We start from the raw sequence: 25,251 nt of genomic DNA, 5'->3' as shown, positions 1-25,251 counted from the left end.
AGTTTAATCATGCATGTTTTCGAATATAGTAGCAAAAGTATCATGGTTTTCCATCAAAATCTCATCTTAAAACTAACATGCAAGACTAGAAATGGCCATAAAATGAGTGATCACTAACATGCAAAGAGTTTTATCAAGTTTCTTTTACAAAAATATATAATACTGGCACATAAGTAATGTATCTCATGGAAAAGCCTTGGATTCACAAGAATCAAGGTTTTTCTCTTTGACTTTTAAAAAAAACACAACATGCAACCATAAATCATCAACTTTTAAGCATAAGAATCTTTGGGAAGTGCGTAAACTAATCATGGGAAGTGAAATTACACTAAATGAGGGTGAGAGATTGATAAAAAATGGAAGGGAATGGGGGAATGGGGGCTTCGGCTGAGAGGGAGAAGGAGGGAGAAGAGAGAAAGAAAAATGAGTGGAGTGGAGTGTGGTGGAGTGTTTGAGTGTTGAAGTGAGTTTAATCATCTCCTTTTTACTTTTATACACATGCAAGAGTAAGTGGACTTTGTTTTTTTACAAATTTACCCCTCTCCCACTTAAAGGAAAGATTTGCATGCAAGGTTAGTTGAGTAATTTGGTTAGTGGAAGAGTGGTTAGTGGGGTTGGAAATTCCAATGGTACCCTTATCTTTGTATTGGGAGTAAAATGCATGCATGGGTATCTAGGTAATTTGCTAATTATTAATCAAATTAGTTATAAAGAATAAATTTTATAAACAAAAATATAATTTCAAAAATTACAAGAGTGAATTCATAAAATAGCTTAGAATTTTGTAGAAATTTTTAAGATCATTTTTGAAATTTATTGATGAAAATATTTTTAAAACGATTTTTCTCCAAATAAGGAATACACTCTATAAATCACATTTAAGAGCAAATAATACATTTCTTGCTTTCAAAATTCTTAAATAATTTAACAAAATTATTATGCAGCAAACCAATAACACAAAAATATCTCCACAAAATTTTTATAAACGACTAAATCATAATTATAGAATATTCAATTAAATATTACATGAAATACCAGTTGTAACAGTATTTATTACTGTTAATTAATTTTCCTTACAACAATATTTAAACTATTAAGTTCAAAATAGCCTAAACACTAAATTGAGTTCCTGAAAACAAATCACAGAGTATTTAAGTAAAAATCAAGAACACACATTCACCCCCTGTGTGCATTTCATACCTAACAAGTGGTATCAGAGAAAATTCTGAAAGCAAACATATTAGATCTTGGAAGTTAAGTGCACAAAAGCTTAGCAGTATCAAGATACCTATCTTTGACAAAGGAAACTACACTCTTTCGAAAAAGATCATGATGTTCATTAGGATGACTCATCTACTGTACCTTGAGATTCTCAAGCATGGACCTTTCATTCCTATATTGAGGGTAGCTGAAGCAACTTAAGATGATGTTGTTATTCTAGCTCATTATGCTCTAAAAGATCCATCTACATACACTGGGCCAGAGAAAGAGAAGGTTTCACTTGACAATGGCTTGCAACTCATTCTGATTGAGTGTCTTGATAATGTTATTTACAACAACATTATTAACTGTGAGTCAGCCAAGTAAATATGGGAAAAGATAGAGATTTATGTGAAGGTGCTGAAGACGTAAGATTAAACCAAAGAAGAATCTTGATCTCACAATATGAGGGTTTTATGGTTAAAATAAAAGAAGGAATTACTGAAGTGTTTGAAAGATTCAATAAGCTGATGAATAACTTGCAGTTGCATGACAAGTTCTATGATGCTGAAGAGGTCAACTTGAAGTTCTAACTCACTCTTCCTGACCAATTAAAATAGAAAATTTCTACAATAAGGGAAGGAAGATATCTAGGTAGAATAATCTTGGAGGTTTTATATGGAGTTCTAAAAACCTAAGAACTTGAAATATTGTAGAGAAAGTCATTGAAGCTAAATCAAGGACATATGATTAATGTGTCAAGTGCCTTGATAGTAAGTGACCAGAAGATGATTGAAAATGAAATAAATCTCAAATTCAAGTTTTGCAGCCTATTGAGCAGATATACAAGGAACCTAAAAAATAAGTCATTCTAGAAGTGGATGAGGAAGAATTCTACACTCTTGATGAGTTGGATGAAATGGATCAATCCATGGCCTACCTGGCAAGAAAGTTTTCAAACATAATATTCAAGAAGCCTAAGTACTTTAAGGGTAAAGGTCAATCTTCCTACAACAATGACTGGAAAGGAAAATCTCAGATAAGGAACTCAAACACAACTGGCAAGAGTGGCTACAAATCAGGATCTTTGGATGGATCTAAAATTAGATGCTACAACTGTGATGAACTTGGTCACAGAATGCAGGAAGCCAAAGAAGGTGAAGAAAGATAAGGCATACATGGAGCTTGAAGCTAAGCATGAGGCTCTTTTGAAAAAGCAACAAGGAAAAACTTATATTGCTGAGGGAAAAAGTTTGGATGGCAGAAATGATGAAGATGAAAATGAAGAAAATGGAAATTATGCTCTTATGGCCTTAAAGGAAAGAAAATCATCCGCATCAAAATTTGAGGTACCCATCTTAACCACCATTGATTTGAATGCCTTTCAATATTAAGAAACTGTTGAAAAGATGAGCATGGAAATATTTCAAATTCACACAAGTATGGTGATTGCCACTGAAGAATGAACAGATTGTCTAAAGTGAATGGGAAATTGAAAATAGAGAAATAAGAACTAGAACGACAGCTTGTGAGCCTAAATTTTGTTATACAAGAAAATGAATATTTAAAGAACAAGCTGAAGTGTGTATATGAGATAGAGGTTGTACTAAGAGAAAAGATTGAGAAAAATAAACTTAAACTTATTCATTTAACAATGCATCTGAATTAGTTGGCCAATATTATGAAAAGAACAAACCTTGTGCCAATGTGGCAATTAGACTAGACTATGAAGCTAATCCATTAGTAAAGAAAAAACAAACTGATAAAGGCAAAGAAAGTTTAAACAAGAAAGTTCCTGAGGTGCTACAAAAGGTGAATGCACCTTTGTTCAAATCCTATGAGATGGGCTTTAGTGAAGAAGAACTCATCATTAAGCAAGAAATTGCAGATGATGATGAGAGCAAGAAAAATGTTAATTTTACTCTCAACACTAAAAGTGAAAAGAATCCTGAGACTAGCCCTGTCCCCAAGACTCCTGAAATTGAAGTAATGAGTGAAGGCACAAAAAAGAAAAAAAAAAGCAGGAATAGAAAGATTGGATTAACAAAAGCAATAATTATGCTTATATTGTAGATTCCCCAAAAAATAATGTCAAAAATCTGGCTCAACAAATCACCTAATTCATATTTATAAAAAGTCTGTTAGTGAGCCTAAACATATGGCATGCAAGTACAATGAAGCACAGACTGATGACCTCTACTCTTTTCGTGACAAATTTGATTGCATTCCCTGCAACATGAAGATCATGACTAGGTGTTATAAATTAAGAAAATATCTAAAAGAAATCAACCTTGGATGTAATGTCAAGAATGAGAACGCTAATCAACCTAAGAAAAATGTTTCTTTTGATAATTCAAGCTCTATTCTTGCTAACTCTGCAAAGAAGAAGAATATGCTTAACACTGCTTGGGTAGCTAAAAACACTTAAAACTAATTGTGTGCAGGGCAAGAAGAATACAGTCATGATGGTCATTGATAGTGGATGTTCGAGATACATGACAAGTGATAGAGCCCTGTTATCACATTTTGAGGAGATGATTGGCCCTTTGGTGACCTTTAGAGATAATAGAAAAGGATTCACAATGTGATATGGTAATTTGATTTATGGTAATTTTGTCATTCAAGATGTAGCACTGGTTGGAGGATTGAAGTTAAGCTTCTAAGTGTCATTCAATTCACAGATTGAGGTTTCAAAGTGAACTTTGACGCTCCCAAAGGAGTAAGGCAAGGAAGCCTGTTTGTTGCAGAAACGAACTCGGCAAACAAGGATAAGATGTGTTTCTTCTATACTTAGGCATCAAGTGAACAATGTTGGTTGTGGCACAAAAAGTTCTCTCACCTGAATTTCAAGGCAATGAACACTCTAGTAAGAAGAGAGTTAGTGAGAGACATGAATGCATTGGATTTTATTCAAGATGGAATTTGTGATGCTTATTAGAAAGGAAAGATGAAAAGATTAAGTCACAAAAGCAAGACTGTGAACTCTATCAATGCTCCTTTACAACTTATCCATATGGATTTGTTTGGTCCTGTAAATGTCATATCCATTTCTACGAAAAGATATGCACTAGTAATGGTGGATGACTACTCAAGCTACACTTGGATAAAATTTATGTATTCTAAAGATGAGACTCCACTCATTATCATTGGAAACATAAAGAAAATTGAGAATCAGGTCGAGGACCATAACTTAGTGAAATAATTGAGAAGTGATAATGGAACTGAATTCAGAAATTCCATACTGAATGACTTCTATAAAGACACGGGCATCACTTAAGAGTTCTCAGCTTCAAGAACACCTTAAAAGAATGGTGTGGTTGAAAGAAAGAACATAACTCTACTTAAAGCTGCAAGAACAATGTAGTAGGATGCCAAGCTGCCAACAAGCTTTTGAGTAGAAGATGTCAACACATCATGCTATATTCAGAACAAATACTTGGTAAACAAAAGCATTGGCAAGTCACTCTACTCAATTAAATCAAAAAAGAAGCCTATACTTAAACATCTTCATGTGTTTGGAAGCAAATGTTTTGTGTTAAAGGACAACTCTGAATATTTTTGCAAATTTGAGGAGAAGATGTCAAGTCACCCTACTCAATTATTTCTAGAAAGAAGCCTATACTTAAACGTCTTCATGTGTTTGGAAGCAAATGTTTTGTGTTAAAGGATAACGCTGAACATGTTTGCAAATTTGACTCAGAAGTATTTGAAGCTATTGTCATTCACTAACAATCAACTAGGTTAATTTGTAGAGGGGGGTTGAATATAAATTAAAATTTTCATGTTAATTTATGCATTGAAAAGAAAATATGAACACATATGTTTATCATTTTAGGTTGGTTATTTTTTGACTTGTCACCTGAGGTTTTATTTTGAAAAAATAATCTGTTATAATTATAAATGTAATCTCACAGATGCGGTTTTCAGTGTTTCACTCAGAGGAGGATATCTCTATATAGCTCTATTTAAAATGAAGAACCTATTTTTGAGTAAAATAATGCTACTACTTGGTTTATATATATCACCAAGTTACAAAGCTTGCTACACTAAACATATTGCAGTCTTCGAGGTCCAACAAGGTTACTTCTTCATTCTCTTTCCCATGATGCTTGACAAATGAGGATATATATTATCTTGATATTCAACCTTGAATATCTCTCCAAATTTCCATGCACGGAAATGGAATGTTTCTTCTTCTTCAGAATCCAATATCACATGTAAAGTTTGTCTTGTCTTTTCATCTTCTTTTCTGATATACCTATCATCCCGTGTGTTGTGACAGTCCTAGGTTTTCACCACTGTCATGTCACTATTAGTACCTAGAATCTGCGTTAGCCATTGATAGCTGTTAGACGTTGAACTTTCTTAGCCACTGGAAGTCATTCTGCTACAGTTTCCCTTAGCCATTGATAGTCACTTGATTAGAAGTTGATAAGCTGACGTGCATAGTAGTTGATGTTTCTCTTCATTTAGCCAAGATTCACTTCACTTAAACTGAATTATATGGCATCGAATATTTACATTTAGCCATCCTATTCTAGATTATCCATTGAGTTAACATGACTTCTAAATGAATAATTGCATTGCTATCTATTTATTAAGTTCTCAGAGAAGATGTTACAATGACCAAATCATTTGATGGGCTACTCCTTCAATTTCTATGTAACGCGCTCCAAATTTGTGGTCAAGATTTGGGGTTATTTGCCAATCCTAAACATAAACCAACCTGTAAAATATATCTGAATAAACATGCATTTGACCCCATCTAACTATTCGGGATCAATCTCAGGTTATGGTATGAAATACAAACATAACTCTTATTGCATTCCAACTTAAAATTCTCAACGAAACTCTGATAAGAAATACACTACACTCCAAAAGTCTAGTTAAGTTTTATAACTAATTCACTTTTTAACATACACATATACTACATAAACTACACCTGAGTCATGAACTCAAAGCTCTCATCCTGAATTGAGGTTAGCACCCTTGGTGCCAGAGGGTCCCGTCTTTTCACTGATTCTTTACCACTTGAGTGTGAACAAGCTTCATTCTCTAGCTTAACTGAAAGACATAAGGAAGTAATAACAAGCATGAGCTATAATTGCTCAGCAAGTGCACATTATATGTACAAGTATTAATAAAAATAAATCAGGTGAATCTGATAAAGGAGAAATAAGTCATCTCAATGAGTATCCATTAATTTTTGCAATTTATAAGGAATGCCACTAATAATGATTAACAATAAACTAGAATGGACACAAAAACCAATATATGTACGATAACTTGTTTTTCAGTCAAGATACAGTACGGACCTCTGCCCATCCGTATAGACCCACCATCATATCGGGTACCTATGCCTATTCCGGCCTTAGTAAAACAAAGGGTCTAGTCCATCCCTGGCCTTGTCCGTAACCATCCAGTCCATAAGATAAGCATCTGGAACAATCGGTATGCTTAAATGTCATCCCAACATCATAATTCGTAACTAGTTATAGATAATGCGTAAGAAAATGAAATATGAGGCCGCAAGTGTTGGCTCATTTGGTTAAAGAGCCGATAAATATCCTCTTGGTCACAGGTTCGAATCCCACGGGAGGAAAATTTATGATTATGCCTCCTGAGCCAGAGCCTGTCGCTTAAATGCGGTTTACCTTGGTCCACGCGGTTTGCAGGCTATTGCGTGAGCCCGTAGGATTTATCCAGTGCGCACCCGAAGGGTAGCGGCTGCGAGTTACCTATGATAAAAAAAGAAAGAAATAAAATATGAGTGGAAGCGTTCAACTTATCTAGAATAACAAGAATAATTGTATGAAACATTATCAAAAGAAAGATAACTGAGTTATAATAAACCCGAACCAAGGTCATATGCTCCAGATATCAATAATAATTGAAATGAAAGATTAAGAAATATGCATACTAGCATAATCAGTATCTATTGTAACGACATGTAAGGTATTTCACTATTCTGAAATTAAAATAGGGGAGAAAACTTGCCTGGTATGTGATCAGAACAAATTCTACTACTTTAATTGGCTTGTACAACAACTGTACAACAAATTTTTATGTGTTTATACCCTATCGTCTACCCGCGACAGTAAATAACTCATAAAATAATTAAAGATAGTAATTATACATACATAAATCATATAACACATAAGTCAGGTCATCACACGGGTTAATAAAATATTTTTAGAATCGAAATCAGGCCATTATTCGCATTTTTGCACAATATTTGACTCGTATAATAATTTTATAAATTATTAACTCTATTTCTAAAATAATTTGGGTCTAAAAATAAATAAATATCGAAATCTGACTCGTTTCCGAAAGAAATTGAGATTTCAAACAATTGTTATCTGAAACTGATCATTTTTCTATTTTTAGAAACGTCTATTTCATTTAAAATGGATAAACGGTTCGATTAATATTTAATTAAAAAGAATAATTAAATTATTATTCAAAATAATTAATTATTAAAATTAATTAATCATTAATCTTTTTTTAATAAATATTTAGGAAAAAACAGAATTAAAGATAATTTTTCCCTAATTTTTGGAAATTAAATAAAGGTAAAACAAATTATTACTAAAATAAACTGATTAATTTTAAAATAAAATGAATATAAATAAATAAATAAATAGATGAATTTTGGATTTTGAAAAATTAGTTTAAAATAATTCAGATTTATTTATTAAATAAATCAATTAATTAATTGAATTAAGTAATCAATTTAAATAAATAAATAAACTCACTTTTGATTTTTTTTAAAAAATCTAGAAACAGATTTCTGAAATTGCAAACAGAGTTTTCAGGATCAAAACCGGGTTACAGAAGCGGGTTGGAATCGGGTTGCCAAGAACAGCAGGGTCGCTGGCCGGATTTTTCCAGAATCCAGCGGCCTTACCGATTTCCGTCAATCTCGATTCAGGCAAAAAATAACAGAGTTTGCTGTGTTTTCAGCTGGATTTCATTCCACACAACATCAACACACCATATTAACCATTACTCGATCAAAATCATCCCGAAAACTCAATGTCCGACCAAATCAAACCAAAAACCGGCCAAAAAATGATCTACTTCATTTGTACATGAAACTTTTATCTCAATATCTGAAATCAAAGCTTAAAACATATATAATCTAACTCCTAACATCAAACATACCTCAGATCATTTAAATTAAAAACGATTAAATCAAAAATTGCTTAAAATCTTAGCAATCGGGTCATGATTTCTAGTTGTAGTCTGATGAAATTATTGATGAAAATTAATCATACAACATCATATAAAACTATTCATATCATTAAATCAAACAAATAAGCCAATAATAAAAAACCCCAAATTTGAGATAAACCCTAAAAATCAAAAATTAAAATTTATGAATCTACGCATTAAATTGATTGCATGAATGTAGAGATCAAGAGCTTCTATTTGGTTACCTATATGACTGTGTTTAAACCCTGGGATCACCAAAACTCTTGCTTTGATGCTTCAACCCAAATCAAGAACCCTAACCCTAATTCTACATGATTTTCTGATTTTTTATAAAATTCTTAATTAAATTAGCCTATTTATATTTATTGAAAAAATACCCTGTATCTTAATTAGGCCTTAATTATATCTTTTAATAAAATTAATTAGTCCTTAGTTAATAATATAAGGGGAATAATTTTTAAAATTTTAATTTTAAATAGATACAAATATATACCGAAATTTCTCAAAAATTATGAATAATCCAAAAATACAAAAATATACATTATTTGAAAGTCCCATAATTTTGAAAAAATATAAATGATTTTTGTGGGCTTCGGAGTACCAGTAGGGGCCCGAAAAAATCATTTTTCACGAAATGAGATATTTTCTAAATTAACTGGATATTTCGAAAATCAATATGGTAAACGCCATATTATGTAAAATAAGGCCAAATGCTCTACACACAATAATAGCTATTACTACAAAACCTTGATAACATAATACTCAATATAAACCCATTTAACACGTAATAAAATAGCCGAAAATATCCCGAACCACACTGAGCATATATGGCACATAACAGATAATCATTTCATGATCAACCATAATTTATGATATAAATACACATAATACTCATTTAATATACACAAAACAGTCGTAATTTCCCGGTTCTTACATGCAATCCCTTAGGACGATTAGCAGTTGGATGTTGCATTATGTCTTAACATAATTATGCAAATGTAGTTTTGTTTATCATCAGAATTTAGGCTTGATTCATAACAATTTCCCTCAATTTATGACTGATAGAATAACAACCATAAATTACACCATTGATGAAAACAAAACACATCCTGATAATTTAAGCTTTAAGCGTGCATAACTGTGCTATGTTAAGATGCTTAAAAAAGAAATGTACAAGGAAATAGTTTTGAGAAAATATGTTAATCTGAAAGTTGCTCCTTCTATCTGAGCATGTGTGAACATGTTATCTTTCAGATTTCTTTGCAAATTGAAATTCCAGTAGGTCCTTTTAAGAAAGACCCCTTCATCATTTACTTTGACATGTTAGCTTTCCAATAAAACTCTGGAGATTTAGAATTCTGGAAATGGAAGCATAATTTCCAGTTTCTATTATGTCTAGGCATAACTCCATGTCAAAGATTGCATATTCTTTATTGATGAACTCAGATCGACGTTGTAAGCTACGCCATCTTTTCTTGTGTTCATAAACTGTTATAGAATCAGTTCTGAGGTGAAATGTAACTTCTCAACTTCCTGGATCTTGTTTAGATGAAGTTTATCTTAAAAAAGCACTCACCAGTATTAGAAAAATACATGATTGAGTTATTTTCCTCAATCTCTTTCTCTTAAATAGAAGATTTGAAATTTTGAAGACTGATTTGTTTAAAACTTTCTTGTTTCTGATGACCTTCATGTCACTTTTTAAAGATAAGCTAGAAAAACCTTTTTTTCAGGATTGATAGGCCATACATTGGACAAAATTGGATCTTCATTAAGTTCAGTAGTTAATGAATCCTAACAATTGAACTTTCTTTCTTCCTTGTAGTTGTGCTTGTTCTTTCCCTTGGATTTTATGATTGTTGGGTTGTAGTTGCTATGCTGACTTTCTGGCTAGTTTCAACTAGACACTGAGTTTTTGATAATTCAATGTTTATAAATGTCTTTAGCCTAAATTCTTAGCTTCCAAGTGATGGAAAGATCTTCTCTTGAGCCGTTAATTCCCTTTATTGATGCACTATTATATTTCTAGTGAATTCTCGATGTCTCTTGCTTCTTCTTGTCTGAAGAGATTTTTCAGAAAAGAATTATTGAGTTGTCTTCAACTCCCCCTCAGCTAGAGACTTCTTGCTCTCCCTTAGTTGAACAAGTCTACGTAATTTTTTTTATTGCTCATGTTCTATCTAGAGTTACTCTCCTCAGCTAGAGCTGTGACTTCTGTAGATTGTTCCCTTAGAGTTTCTTCCCATCACCTTGAGTTATGACTTCTTTCTTCTGTAAGCTTAAACTACTCAACTTACTTATTCCCCTTTTTGTTGGCATCAAGGGTTTAAAATAATAGTAGCTGCAAGAGTCTTTGATTCACTTCGAGGATTTGAGAAGATTGAGTTTCTTAAATAGAAAATTGAGTTTGTGGAGCTAGAGTGTGACATCTTGGCTTGTACTTTGTGAAAGAGATTCGAACATAAAACACAACGGAAAAAGCTTCAAAAAGAAAAAAAAGAATCTCTGCCACAAGATCAATGTATAATTAGTGAATAATCATCGAGAACGGAATATGTATCTTAACAAAGTTTTATAAGTGACTATAATGGAGGTCCAGGATGAATGAATCACAACAGCCCTTTCACACAAAGATGTCCACACAAACGCTTGATCGTCCAACGATCACCGGATCCGGTACTAGCCGAAATATTTGCCTCTCTCTATCTCTCTTTTCTATCCTCTCCTTGTGTAGAACAGCTAGGGTTTTCTGAAAACGATTTTCAACCTCTTAACCCGAAAATTATACATCATCATGTATATATAGGGGAAAGATATATATGGGCTTAACCCTGATCCGTTTTGGGCTTCATGTAAAACCAAAACTGATTGGGTTATTAGATTCAAATTCAAATTATAATTTAATTAATTAATCTCAACTTAATTAATTAAATAACCAATATTGAATTTATAATCATATAGTTTAAATTCGAAATTTAAATTAAAACTCCTTTTAAACATTCTTAGTGTGTGACCCTTTAGGTTATTATTACGTTGACAATAATTTTAATATCCAATAATAAAATTATAAACAATAAGCGGCATCTAGTAATACATCATTGTTACCCAAGTAATAATAATATTTGGTGATCCAATTAAACATTTCGTGAATAATGTACAATGTAATATAATCCCTTTAACCTTATATTATAGATCAAACTCTAGGCATGCATTGTGTCATCATCTATAAATTCGGGTTTCCTTGATAAATGAGCAAACTATTAAACAAATCAGTATTTGAGCACGACCATGCATTTTATAGTCTCACTCAATCAAGAGGCCAAAAAATATCACTCATTAATATAGGAGGGCTAAATACCATCTAGATCATTCATATTTTTCATAGATTCATAATATACCCAATATCTACTTTTATTATTACCTGATCAACGATAACTTTTAATAGAATCAAAGTGTATTAATTCTCGTATAGAAATATAATGACTTCAGGTCTAAGGGCCAATACATCGTTATCACTGTGAGATTAATTTATGACATTTTAAACATGTAGTATCTCACAACAGGTCAATCTAGCACCATGTATCTAATACATGTCACATGTGCCTGTGTTTTGACTTTAGTATCACCATACCTATTGTTAGTCGTTAAACACGCGCTAAAATTCACGCAAGTATACGCGTTTGCAAGTAATATAGAATTATTTCTTGTTCGTTCCTCCAGGGACAGGCTTAGACTAACTTTGTGATTTATGTACTTATGCAACAATGATATGGCTATTATTCAATGCTAAGACGAATAACAATTTGGGTTTTGTTTATTCTACGATTAACTATTGAGAATTATACTAGAGAACATTAACTAAAGAGAGTAGAGAGAGTTGAATAATATATAACACAAACATGGGATTCTAACTTCATTAAGTACTTCATTCAATAGCCTTTTCGTTCTTAACCTTAACATGTAATGGTCATGACACTAATCAGATAACACGAAATTGATAATCGCCAACTTTTGTTGTACGAATACCATACTACCACACATCCATAAAAGAGATAGAAGCTGAATAGGCACCAATTATACTGAGACCCTCTATGTCTATAAAATTTGATAATATAATGGTTTAATGCGCAAGTTATCTATCGAGATTACATAGGGCAAGTAAGATGGTTAAAATTACCTATGAATTATGCATAACAATAACACATGAACCTATACTAGCATGGCAACTTCTAAACCCTTAAATTCACTGTCGCTTCATTAAGTATTAACACGCTATCTTATAAGTTCGCGACGCTCATAAGACGAATAAGCACAACCAATACTAGGTCACCATACAATCACCACACACTAAGGCATCGAAACAAATCAACTAACGAAATCCATAAATAAATCCACTAGAACCCCACGATAACGATTAGCCCATAATCAGACTCATCATCAACGTGGGTTCTGATGAAAGCATGCTATAATAAACGTAGTCTTTATACTAAAATAAACTGAATACAAAACACAAGTAAAGGTTCAAGAATAAGAAAACTAGCATCCAAAGTTACAACTTAAAATAAAGAATCACAAGAATAAACTAGATCTTCTTCGCCTTGGTTAAATTGTGCTCTATGGTATTCTTACTCCTTCTCCTTAGCTTTGGTACGTCTCCCTCTATGAAAAATGTCTTTATTTATGTATATATATGCCGTAGAATTGACCAGGGCTTCAAACTCTCAAAATCCCAATAGAAACAGAATTCAGCTACCCCAACCTGGCGCGGTCGCGTGCTTGACCAGCATATATAACCTATATAATCTAACTCCTAACATCAAACATACCTTAGATCATTTAAATTAAAAATGATTAAATCAAAAATTGCTTAAAATCTTAGCAATCGGGTCATGATTTCTAGCTGTAGTCTGATGAAATTATTGATGAAAATTAATCATACAACATCATATAAAACTATTCATATCATTAAATCAAACAAATAAGCCAAGAATAAAAATACCCCAAATTTGACATAAACCCTAAAAATCAAAAATTAAAATTTATGAATCTACGCATTAAATTGATTGCATAAACATAATGTAGATATCAAGAGCTTCTATTTGGTAACCTATATGACTGTCTTTGAACCCTAGGATCACCAAAAATCTTGCTTTGATTCTTCAACCCAAATCAAAAACCCTAACCCTAATTCTGCATGATTTTCTGATTTTTTATAAAATTCTTAATTAAATTAGCCTATTTATATTTATTGAAAAAATACCCCGAATCTTAATTAGGCATTAATTATATATTTTAATAAAAATATAGACTTTAATTGATAATATATGGAGAATAATTTTTAAAATTTTAATTTTAAATAGATACAAATATATACCGAAATTTCCCAAAAATTATGATTAATCCAAAAATACAAAAATATACATTATTTGAAAGTCCCATAATTTTGAAAAAATATAAATATAATTTTTGTGGGCTTCGGAGTACCAGGAGGGGCCAGAAAAAAATTATTTTTCACGAAATGAGATATTTTCTAAATTAACTAGATGTTCCGAAAATCAATATGGTAAACGCCATATTATGTAAAATAAGGTCAAATGCTCTACACGCAATAATAGCTATTAATACAAAACCTTGTATCGGTAAAATAGCATACGAATTAGCGTTACCTGGCATGAGTAGGATCTTCATAATGTTTCTATGTGACAAGGTTAGAAAAGTACGATATAAAATTTTAGACATGCGATAGGATGTGAGCCGATAGAACTTCAGGCAGAATTGTCCTATGTTGAGAATCCAATAGAGACTATAGAAAAGAAAGAGAAAGTATTAAGAAAGAAAGTTATAAAGTTAGTAAGATTATTGTGGAAACCAAAGGGTTGAAAGGATAGACCAAGGTTTAGAAAGTGATATAAGTGAAATACTGCCCTGAGTTATTTGCTTAAGTGATTTTGAGGACAGAATCCTTTTAAGGGGGGAATGATGTAATATCCGGGATATGACGTGTAATTATTTTTGTTAATAATAAATATTATGTGATTATTATATGAATTTTAATAATTATTTGTGAAGTGGGTCTGTGTTTGGATATGTAAATATGATATAATTTGAGTATTTTAATTTTTATATATCCAAAATAAAATTTAGATAATTGTCATATCTTCCTATTTATTTTTATGATGATTTATGATTTTATCGGACATTTATGGATTTTATAATTTCTTTTTCCGAGTAATTACAAACTATTTTATATAATCGGGAACCAGCCGACCTCAACCGTTTTTATATTTTTATAACCCGAAATTCTTCCGAGAACTCCTTCCTAACCTTATTGTAATATTCCAAGCATTTTCCATGTTTCGACTTTTCCGATCCTGGGTACGGTTTGTCCTGTGTGGGACCTGGCGCAATATTTTCGATACAAAATTTGTTTCGGTAAATCGATAAAACTCGTATTTTCGATAAACATGATCTTTTATTAAACTATTATAATTATCACCTCGTAATACGTGTAACCAGGCGCTGAGACCAAGACCGCAGTACAAATTGTACAGATTTGGATAATTATCCCGAAAACCGGTACAGTTTGGATCTGTTATTATAAATAAACGTACTATTTTATATCGGGAATGATCCAGCAGGATACTAATTTCCCATAATTATAAATAGCCTTTACCGTATTTTATTTCATACAGAAAATCATTTGCAGCCAGTAAAATATATAATTTTACAGAGAAAATACTTATATTCATATAAACTTCTGAGAATCAAACTGTATTTTCAAGGTGTTACCGTATTCCGATTGGAAAGCTCGAGTACTCAAAACGAAGGTCTTGAGGTGTTCTATCAGAATCAATAAGCCTTACAACTGCAAAATCAAAGGATATTTTTCTATAATTTTTATTAATTTCGAATTATTTTGATTAAAAATAGGAATTTTTGTACGGATGATTGTTTGAATGATTTGATGGTTGCATGTTGTAGTGCTTGTTTTCCTGATGATTTTGATATGTCATATGACTGATTTAGAGTCCAGTAACATGTTCAAAATTGAGTTTAATTTTCGAATTTTGAAATTAGGGTTTATAACCCGTATGAATGTTCTTAATTGAAATTTAGGGCTTTTTGTTCCAGGGGTTATTAGATGTTCTAGATGGGTGGGTTTTGTTCCCCTTCAAATTTGCAATCGATTGGTGTATAGCTCGTTAACAGACGATCCTTGGTTTGAAGGGAGTTGTCATTTGAAGTTTTCATCGAGTTCACCGTAAACCGGCAAACTTCTCGGCCAATTTCCGGCCAACTCAGGGGTTATCTGTCAATTTTGATTGCATGTATAGATTCCTAGTGATATGTAGTTTCATTCTGGAGCTTGTGGTGGTGTGACTGTACCTGGATCGCCTTCTCCGGCGAGACATGGTATTTTCCGGCAAAGTTCGACGGTGAACTTTGCAAAATTGCATTTCAATCCCTAAGGTTTAGAAAACGAAACAGTTTAGTCCCTGAATTTTGTAAAAGTTGCAAAAATAGGATTGCTGTTTTGAATTATTTAAAAATCATATTTTCTATTTATTTTAATTACATAAATTCATTTTAAATTATTAAAAATTCCAAAAATTATTATTTTAATTTCAAAAAAAATTTTCAATTCGAAAATAAATCTGAATTAATTAGTAAATTAATTTTAGTTGATAATTAATTAGTTAGTTGGTCAATTAATTCGAAAATTAATTGATTAATTGATTTAATTAATTATTAATTGATTTCAATTAATTATTTAATTATATTTAATTATTAATTTTTGATTAAAAAATTCCAAAAAATAGTTTCGAGCTTTAAAATATTATTTTACATTGTTTTCAAGGCTCGGTAATTTTTATAAAATTATTTTGAAGCCAGGTTCAGCCAATCGAACCCTGTTTATTGTTTCAAATATGGTTCGATGACCCGTTTAAATTCCGAAAAATGTTTAAAACTTCGTAATAAATATCCGAAAAATCATTTTAACATCAAATCATCTTTGAATAGCATTTTCATCGAACATCTTACGTGTTATGTGCTAAATGTGAACTAATTGATGTGTTAAATGCGTATGTGTATATTATATGATTGTTTTGATCGTATCTTTCAATCCGTAAATCGGATTCGGGTGATACGAAGGGTAGATGAAACCTTATGACGTCCATGTGACGATTAGAATAACGTGTAATGAATATTGATAGATACTTATGATGCCTAGCAGAGTAGACAAGGCGTAGAGAAGGGAAGCAGGTGATCAGTGAATAGAAGTAAGGCATAGAAAAGTAGACGAGTGGTTGTTAAATAAAGTCAGTAGACAAGTACGAGTGAAGTTGGAATCGATTATGATAAGGCAAGTACTTCTAAACCTTTTTGAGATATAATACAAATATTTTTAAATTCTCTCGTTACATGTTTTTAAGTATTCAAAATAGCTCTGTTTATATTGTGAGTACCTTGAATCCTTCAGCCTTGAACATGAGCCACATCATTTGATCTTTGAGCCGTAAGCCTTATTCTCTGTGAACCATTTCTTGTTGATTTACCAGATACTAAACCACACAAATACGATACTACTCCACAAATATATATACCCATCATATACCAAACACTAGAACATAATTGTTTAAACATACCGAAACTTTTATACTCCATCATACCTTGTGACATCAAAGAACTTAACCTTGTAAGATCATTGTTCATCTAATACCTGATTCTCCTACAGGCTGAAGGCCATTTCTTATACATACTTTGATACACCCTTGTTATACTCATGAAATGCATCATGCCTTTATACAAATATTTCATCATTGTTGATTATGATCTTGTTTTATTAAGTTATATTGTTATTCATATTGAATTGCTTTAGAATTTGATAGTTTTCCCTATGTCGGCCAGATTCATGGTCAGACCAGATTCGTGGTCGAATTAGGCCAATGTGTGCCTTGGATCCAGTTTATAGAGGAGAGCCGTGTGCCTTGCTTGGGGTTAGTGCATGACAAATCAGCAGCCTAACCTTGGTTTTAAAAATTTAAATTGAATATCCAATTCTAATAATTTTTTAACAAGAAACTTGATTCCTCTGAATCATCTCGTTTGATCATTGATTATCCTCAGTTATTGTTATTGTGACTTGCTAAGCTAGTTAGCTCACTCTTGTGAATCTTTTTATGTATTCTACAGTTAAGAAGGATACGGTTGATAGCGAGGTTTCCCAGTTCAATGTACGAGCTAGGATTCCAGATTGAGTTGGATCGAGCTAGCAGGAGCTTACTACGGTAGTGAGATAGTAAGATTGTAAGAATAATTTCATTATCAGTTGTAAGTTAAATTAATTGGGATTTGGTACGTTGTAATAAAAGTTAAAATTGTGGCTTGTTTTCGTACTTTAAGCTGTTGCGATCCGTGGTTATGTAAAGCAGGGTCATTGCAAATAATATTTCATATACAGGTTTATATATTGTATATGTATTGTGGACCCCAAACTTCTGACCCGGGTTTGGAGGGCGCCACAGGTTGGTATCAGACCTACAGGTTATAAGTCACTGAAACAAGCCTAGATTGTCGAGATTGGGTAGAGGGTTAGGATTATGAATAGGAAATAGAAAGATAAGTCATCGTGAGGTTGAGTGCGACTAGATAGTAGGTCTTCGGCACGGTTCGTGTTGTGATTCGGGATTCTTAGCTTGCGACGTGATTTCCAGAAAACGGTAATGGCAGATCGTGTTTTCTCGGTATCATCTGATCATTCGGAGCCTTCTGTTTGAGGATCGTCATCTTCTTCCAGATTTGATTTGCACCTTGTTCTTCCATCAGTATTAATGGTATTACCTTCTGTTATAACAGTTGCACCTCTCCAAGTTATTCTACGCTATTCTATCACCTCTTGATATGAGACTACCTATTCAAGAACCTTCATCTGCTTATTCTTGTTCTTATGTACATTCAACTATGAATGTATCTTTTCAGTTTACTCTACACCATGTTCTATACCCTCAGTTTAAAACCTGTCTTATGGAACAACAGTATTTACGAGGATGGATTCGATAGCTACAGTAAATGGTAAGTACATGAGATATTAATAAAGGTGAGAAGGAGTTTAGAAAGAAGATTCATGTGTTTCAGAGGATAGCTGCTACCAGATTAAATGGGGCCACTAGTGAATAGACCACCCGTGATTAGCTTGTGGGACGGACTAGAGGAATTTTGAAAGAGTTAGAGAGAAAAGTATAGATCTGGAATTTTCATAGAATTAGATGATGGTGCTATGATAAATGTGATATATAAAGTAGTGATGTGTCGTGATATAAGCAAACTTTGTTCTATGAAATAGACTTGTTGGCTGTTGGATAAACCTGTTCCACTTAATGACTGCAAAGACGATGATGAAAGTACTGTCAGTATGGAAGCTTTGAAATGAAGCTACGAATAAGATAATATGTAACGAAAGCTGAAGTTTCATCGATTAAGGAAGGTAATAGATCCAATGAAGGAGATAAGATAAATAGAAGTGAATGGACCTTTGTGTGATCGTTTCTTTAACTTGGTATCTTGTTATAAGAAGGACAACAACCAACTCATATAGCAAGGACAACCAGATGTGTGATTTTCAAAATTTTTAAACAAGTTTTTGAAAAAGATTTTCCCTTACAAAATTTCTAAAAGACTTTTGCAATAAAATAAGTTTTAAACATTGGTTGTCAAGTTACTACTTAAGTTTCTTGTTTGTTAAAAGACCCGGATTACCTGGAAGGATGCTTGTTTCAGACTTAGTATTTCTAATTCAGAGAACAAAGTAACCCGTGATTATGAAGAAGTTGATTATTCCTAACAGTAAGGTACAAATATTGTTTGATAAGATCAACAACAGAATCAGCGCACAGAGTAACTATTCATCCAATTACTAGGACTATCAGAGTTCAAAGAATTCATTGATTTAACGAAGCCTGAGCATGACCGAAGATGATTGGGAAGATTTCCATACTTTTCTAAAAGAAGAATATTATTAACAAAATGATCGTTATGTTGAATGATTCATGGTTATTCTAAATTAAAAAGAGGAAACTCGAGGTTATCTGATAAGAACGCCATTATGATCGAATTGTTAAAGTATTACACGTGCAGATACGATGTTACAGACGCAAGACTTAACAAGTAAGAATCTACCATAATGCTTAGTTTGCGAAGGCATTTCAGCATACTTTCTAAAGTTATATGAAAAAATTGGGATATGATCGAACAAGCTCAAAAGATGAATACAAGTGAAATGTGGATGATGACCAATGGTATCATTCTTGTCCTCAATATTACAGCATATATTCCTTTTTAATTCCTAAAAATGTATGAACTTCTTTTCTTAATAAATTCTTTTTGATGATATCAAAAAGGAGGATGTTTTATTCCTTTCAAGTTTAATTGTTCCCCTCAAGTTTTGCTCTCTGATTAGGACAAACAGTGTTATGGTGAGACGCTTTATCGGAATGACGAAGAGTCGGGTGGGACGCCACCTAATCATGTGCAGTATGCCATATGGTATGAAAGACTGGCCATCTTAAGTACCAATGTGGTTGTCTCATTTATATTCAAATCATTACTTCTTCTTTCTATTTAACTTTAAGTTTAATGATTTGTGAATCCTTTTGGTTGTTTCGTTGTACTGTCATTCTTTATAGAAGTTTTTCAAACAAAAGTTAACGTATATGTGAAGTGGTATCTGTGTTTGGATATGTAAATATGATATAATTTGAGTATTTTAATTTTTATATGTCCAAAATAAAATATAGATAATTGTCATATCTTCCTATTTATTTTTGTGATGATTTATGATTTTATTGGACATATATGGATTTTATAATTTCTTTTTCCGAGTAATTATAAACTATTTTATATAATCGGGAACCAGCCAACCTCAACCGTTTTTACGTTTTTATAACCCGAAAATCTTCCAAGAACTCCTTCATAACCTAATTATAATATTCCGAGCATTTTCCATGTTTCGACTTTTTCGATCCGGCGTACGGTTTGTCCTGTGCGGGTCCCGGCGTAATAATTTCGATACAAAATTCTTTCGGTAAATCAATAAAACTCGTATTTTCGATAAACGGGATCTTTTATTAAACTATTATAATTATCACCTCGTAATACGTGTAACCAGGCGCTGAGACCAAGACCGCAGTACAAATTGTACAGATTTGGATAATTATCCCGAAAAACGGTACTGTTTGGATCTGTTTTTATAAATAAACGTACTATTTTATATCCGGAATGATCCAATGGGATACTAATTTTCCGTAATTATAAATAGCCTTTACTTTATTTTATTTCATACAGAAAATCATTTGCAGCCAGTAAATTATGTAATTTTACAGAGAAAATACTTATATTCATATAAACTTTTGAGAATCAAACTGTAATTTCAAGGCGTTACCGTATTCCGACTGGAAAGCTCGAGTACACAATACGAAGGTCTTGAGGTGTTCTATCGGAATCAATAAGCCTTACAACTGCAAAATCAAAGGGTATTTTTCTATGATTTTTATTAATTATAACTCCTAACATCAAACATACCTCAAATCATTTAAATTAAAAATGATTAAATGAAAAATTGCTTAAAATCTTAGCAACTAGGTCATGATTTCTAGCTGTAGTATGATGAAATTATTGATGAAAATTAATCATAAAACTTCATATAAAACTATTCATATCATTAAATCAAACAAATAAGCCAAGAATAAAAAATATAATTATGATTTTTGAAAGTCCCATAATTTTGAAAAAATATAAATATGATTTTTGTGGGATTCGGAGTACCAGTAGGGGGCAGAAAAAATCATTTTTCACGAAATGAGATATTTTCTAAATTAACTAGATGTTCCGAAAATCAATATGGCAAACGCCATATTATGTAAAATAAGGCCAAATACTCTACACACAATAATAGCTATTAATACAAAACTTTGATAACATAATACTGAATATAAACCCATTTAACACTTAATAAAATAGCCAAAAATATCCCGAACCACACTGAGCATATACGGCACATAACAGATAATCATTTCATGATCAACCATAATTTATGATATAAATACACATAATACTCATTTAATATACACAAAACAGTCGTAATTTCCCGGTTCTTACATGCAATCCCTTAGGACGATTAGCAGTTAGATGTTGCATTATGTCTTAACATAATTATGCAAATGTAGTTTTGTTTATCATCAGAATTTAGGCTTGATTCATAATAATCTCCCCCAAATTATGACTGATAGAATAAAAACCATAAATTACACCCTTGATGAAAACAAAACACATCCTGATAATTTAAGTTTTAAGCATGCATAACTGTGCTATGTTAAGATGCTTAAAAAAGAAATGTACAAGGAAATAGTTTTGAGGAAAGATGTTAATCTGAAAGTTGCACCTTCTATCTGAGCATGTGTGAACATGTTATCTTTCAGATTTCTTTGCAATTTGAAAGACCCCTTCATCCTTTACTTTGACATGTTAGCTTTCCAGTAAAACTCTGGAGATTTAGAATTCTGGAAGTGGAAGTATATTTTCTATTTTCTGTTATGTCTAGGCATAACTCCATGTCAAAGATTGCATATTCTTTATCGATGAACTCAGATCGATGTTGTAAGCTATGACATCTTTTCTTGTGTTCATAAACTTGTATAGGATCAGTTCTGAGGTGAAATGTAACTTCTCAACTTCCTAGATCTTGTTTAGATGAAGTTTATCTTAAAAAAACACTCACTAGTATTAGAAAAATATGTGATTGAGTTATTTTCCTCAATCTCTTTCTCTTAAATAGAAGATTTGAAATTTTAAAGACTGATTTGTTTAAAACTTTCTTATTTCTGATGACCTTCATGTCACTTTTTTAAAGATAAGCTTGAAAAAACCTTTTTCTCAGGATTGATAGGCCATACATTGGACAAAATTGGATCTTCATTAAGTTCAGTAGTTAATGAATCCTAACAATTGAACTTTCTTTCTTCCTTGTAGTTGTGCTTGTTCTTTTCCTTGGATTTTATGTTTATTGGGTTGCAGTTGCTATGCTGACTTTCGGGCCAGTTTCAACTAGACACTAAGTTTTTGATAATTCAATGTTTTTAAATGTCTTCAGCCTAAATTCTTAGCTTCCAAGTGATGGAAAGATCTTCTCTTGAGCCGTTAATTCCCTTTGTTGATGCATTGTTATGTTTCTAGTGAATTCTCGATGTCCCTTGCTTCTTCTTGTCTTTAGAGATTTTTCAGAAAAGAATTATACAATTGTCTTCAACTCACCCTCAGCTAGAGACTTCTTGCTCTCCCTTAGTTGAACAGGTCTACATAATTTTTTTTATTGCTCGTGTTCTATCTAGAGTTACTCCCCCCAACTAGAGCTGTGACTTCTGTAGATTGTTCCCTTAGAGTTTCTCGCCCTCACCTTGAGTTATGACTTCTGTCTTCTATAAGCTTAAACTACTCAACTTACTTCTCCCCCTTTTTGTTGGCATCAAGGGTTTAAAATAATAGTAATTTCAAGAGTCTTTGATTCATTTCGAGGATTTGAGAAGATTGAGTTTCTCAAATAGAAAATTGAGTTTGTGTAGCTAGAGTGTGACATCTTGGCTTGTACTTTGTGAAAGGGATTTGAACATAAAACACAACGGAAAAAGCTTCAAAAAGAAAAAAAAAGAATCCCTACCGCAGGATCCATGTATAATTAGTGAATAATGATCGAGAACAGAATATATATCTTAACGAAGTTTTACCAGTATCTATAATGGAGGTCCAGGATGAATGAATCACAGCAGCCCTTTCACACAAAGATGTTCACACAAACGCTTGATCGTCCAACGATCACCGGATCCGGTACTAGCGGAAATATTTGCTTCTCTCTATCTCTCTTTTCTATCCTTTCCTTGTGTAGAGCAACTAGGGTTTTCTGAAAACGATTTTCAACCTCGTAACCCGAAAATTATACATCATCATGTATATATAGGGGAGAGAGATATATGGGCTTAACCCTAATCCATTTTGGGCTTCATGTAAAACCAAAACTGATTGGGTTATTAGATTTAAATTCATATTATAATTTAATTAATTAAGCTCAACTCAATTAATTAAATAACCAATATTGAATTTATAATCATATAGTTTAAATTCGAAATTTAAATTAAAACTCCTTTTAAACGTTCTTAGTGTGTGACCCTTTAGGTTATTATTACGTTGACAATAATTTTAATATCCAATAATAAAATTATAAACAATAAGCGCCATCTAGTAATACATTATTGTTACCCAACTAATAATAATAATTGGTGATCCAATTAAACCTTTCGTGAATAATGTATAAAATAATATAATCCCTTTAACCTTATATTATAGATCAAACTCTAGGCATGCATTGTGTCATCATCATTAAATTCGGGTTTCCTTGATCAATGAGCAAACAATTAAACAAATCAGTATTTGAGCACGACCATGCATTTTATAGTCTCACTCAATCAAGAGGTCAAACAATATCACTCATTAATATAAGAGGGATAAATACTATCTAGATCATTCATATTTTTCATACGATTCATAATATACCCAATATCAACTTTTATTATTACCTGATCAATGACAACTTTTAATAGAATCAAAGTGTATTAATTCTCGTATAGAAATATAATGACTTCAGGTCTAAGGGCCAATAGATCGTTATCACTGTGAGATTAGTTTATGACATTTTAAACATGTAGTATCTCTCAACTGGTCAATCCAGCTCCATGTATCTAATACATGTCACATGTGCCTGTGTTTTGACTTTAGTATCACCATACCTATTGTTAGTCGCTAAACACGTGCTAAAATTCACGCAAGTATACGCGTTCGCAAATAATATAGAATTATTTCTAGTTCGTTCCTCCAGGGACAGGCTTAGACTAATTTTGTGATTTATGTAGTTATGAAACAATGATATGGCTATTATTCAATGCTAAGACGAATAACAATTTGGGTTTTGATTATACTACGATTAACTATTGAGAATTATACAAGAGAACATTAATTAAAGAGAGTAGAGGGTGTTGAATAATATATAACACAAACATGAGATTCTAACTTTATTAAGTACTTCATTCAATAGCCTTTTCGTTCTTAACCTTAACATGTGATGGTGATGACACTAATCAGATAACACAAGACTGATAATTGTCAACTTTCATTGTATGAATACCATACTACCATACATCCACAAAAGAGATAGAAGCTGAATATGCACCAATTATATTGAGACCCTATATGTCTATAAAATTTGACAATATAACGGTTTAATGCACAAGTTGTCTATCGAGATTACATAGGGCAAGTAAGATGGTTAAAATTACCTACGAATTATGCATAACAATAACACATGAACCTATGCTAGCATGGCAACTTCTAAACCCTTAAATTCACTGTCGCTTCATTAAGAATTAACACGCTATATTATAAGTTCGCGACGCTCATAAGACGAATAAGCACAACCAATACTAGGTTATCATACAATCACCACACACTAAGGCATCAAAATAAATCAACTAAAGAAATCCATAAATAAATCCACTAGAACCCCACGATAACGATTAGCCCATAATCGGACTCATCATCAACGTGGGTTCTGATGAAAGCATGGTATAATAAACGTAGTCTTTATACTAAAATAAACTGAATACAAAACACAAGTAAAGGTTCAAGAATAAGAAAACTAGCATCCAAAGTTACAACTTAAAACAAAGAATCACAAGAATAAACTAGATCTTCTTCGCCTTGGTTGAATTGTGCTCTATGGTCTTCTTACGTCTT

Source organism: Apium graveolens, chromosome 4, assembly GCF_009905375.1.
Source record: "Apium graveolens cultivar Ventura chromosome 4, ASM990537v1, whole genome shotgun sequence".
NCBI classification, from domain to species: Eukaryota; Viridiplantae; Streptophyta; class Magnoliopsida; order Apiales; family Apiaceae; genus Apium; species Apium graveolens.
This window is presented reverse-complemented; position numbering follows the sequence as displayed.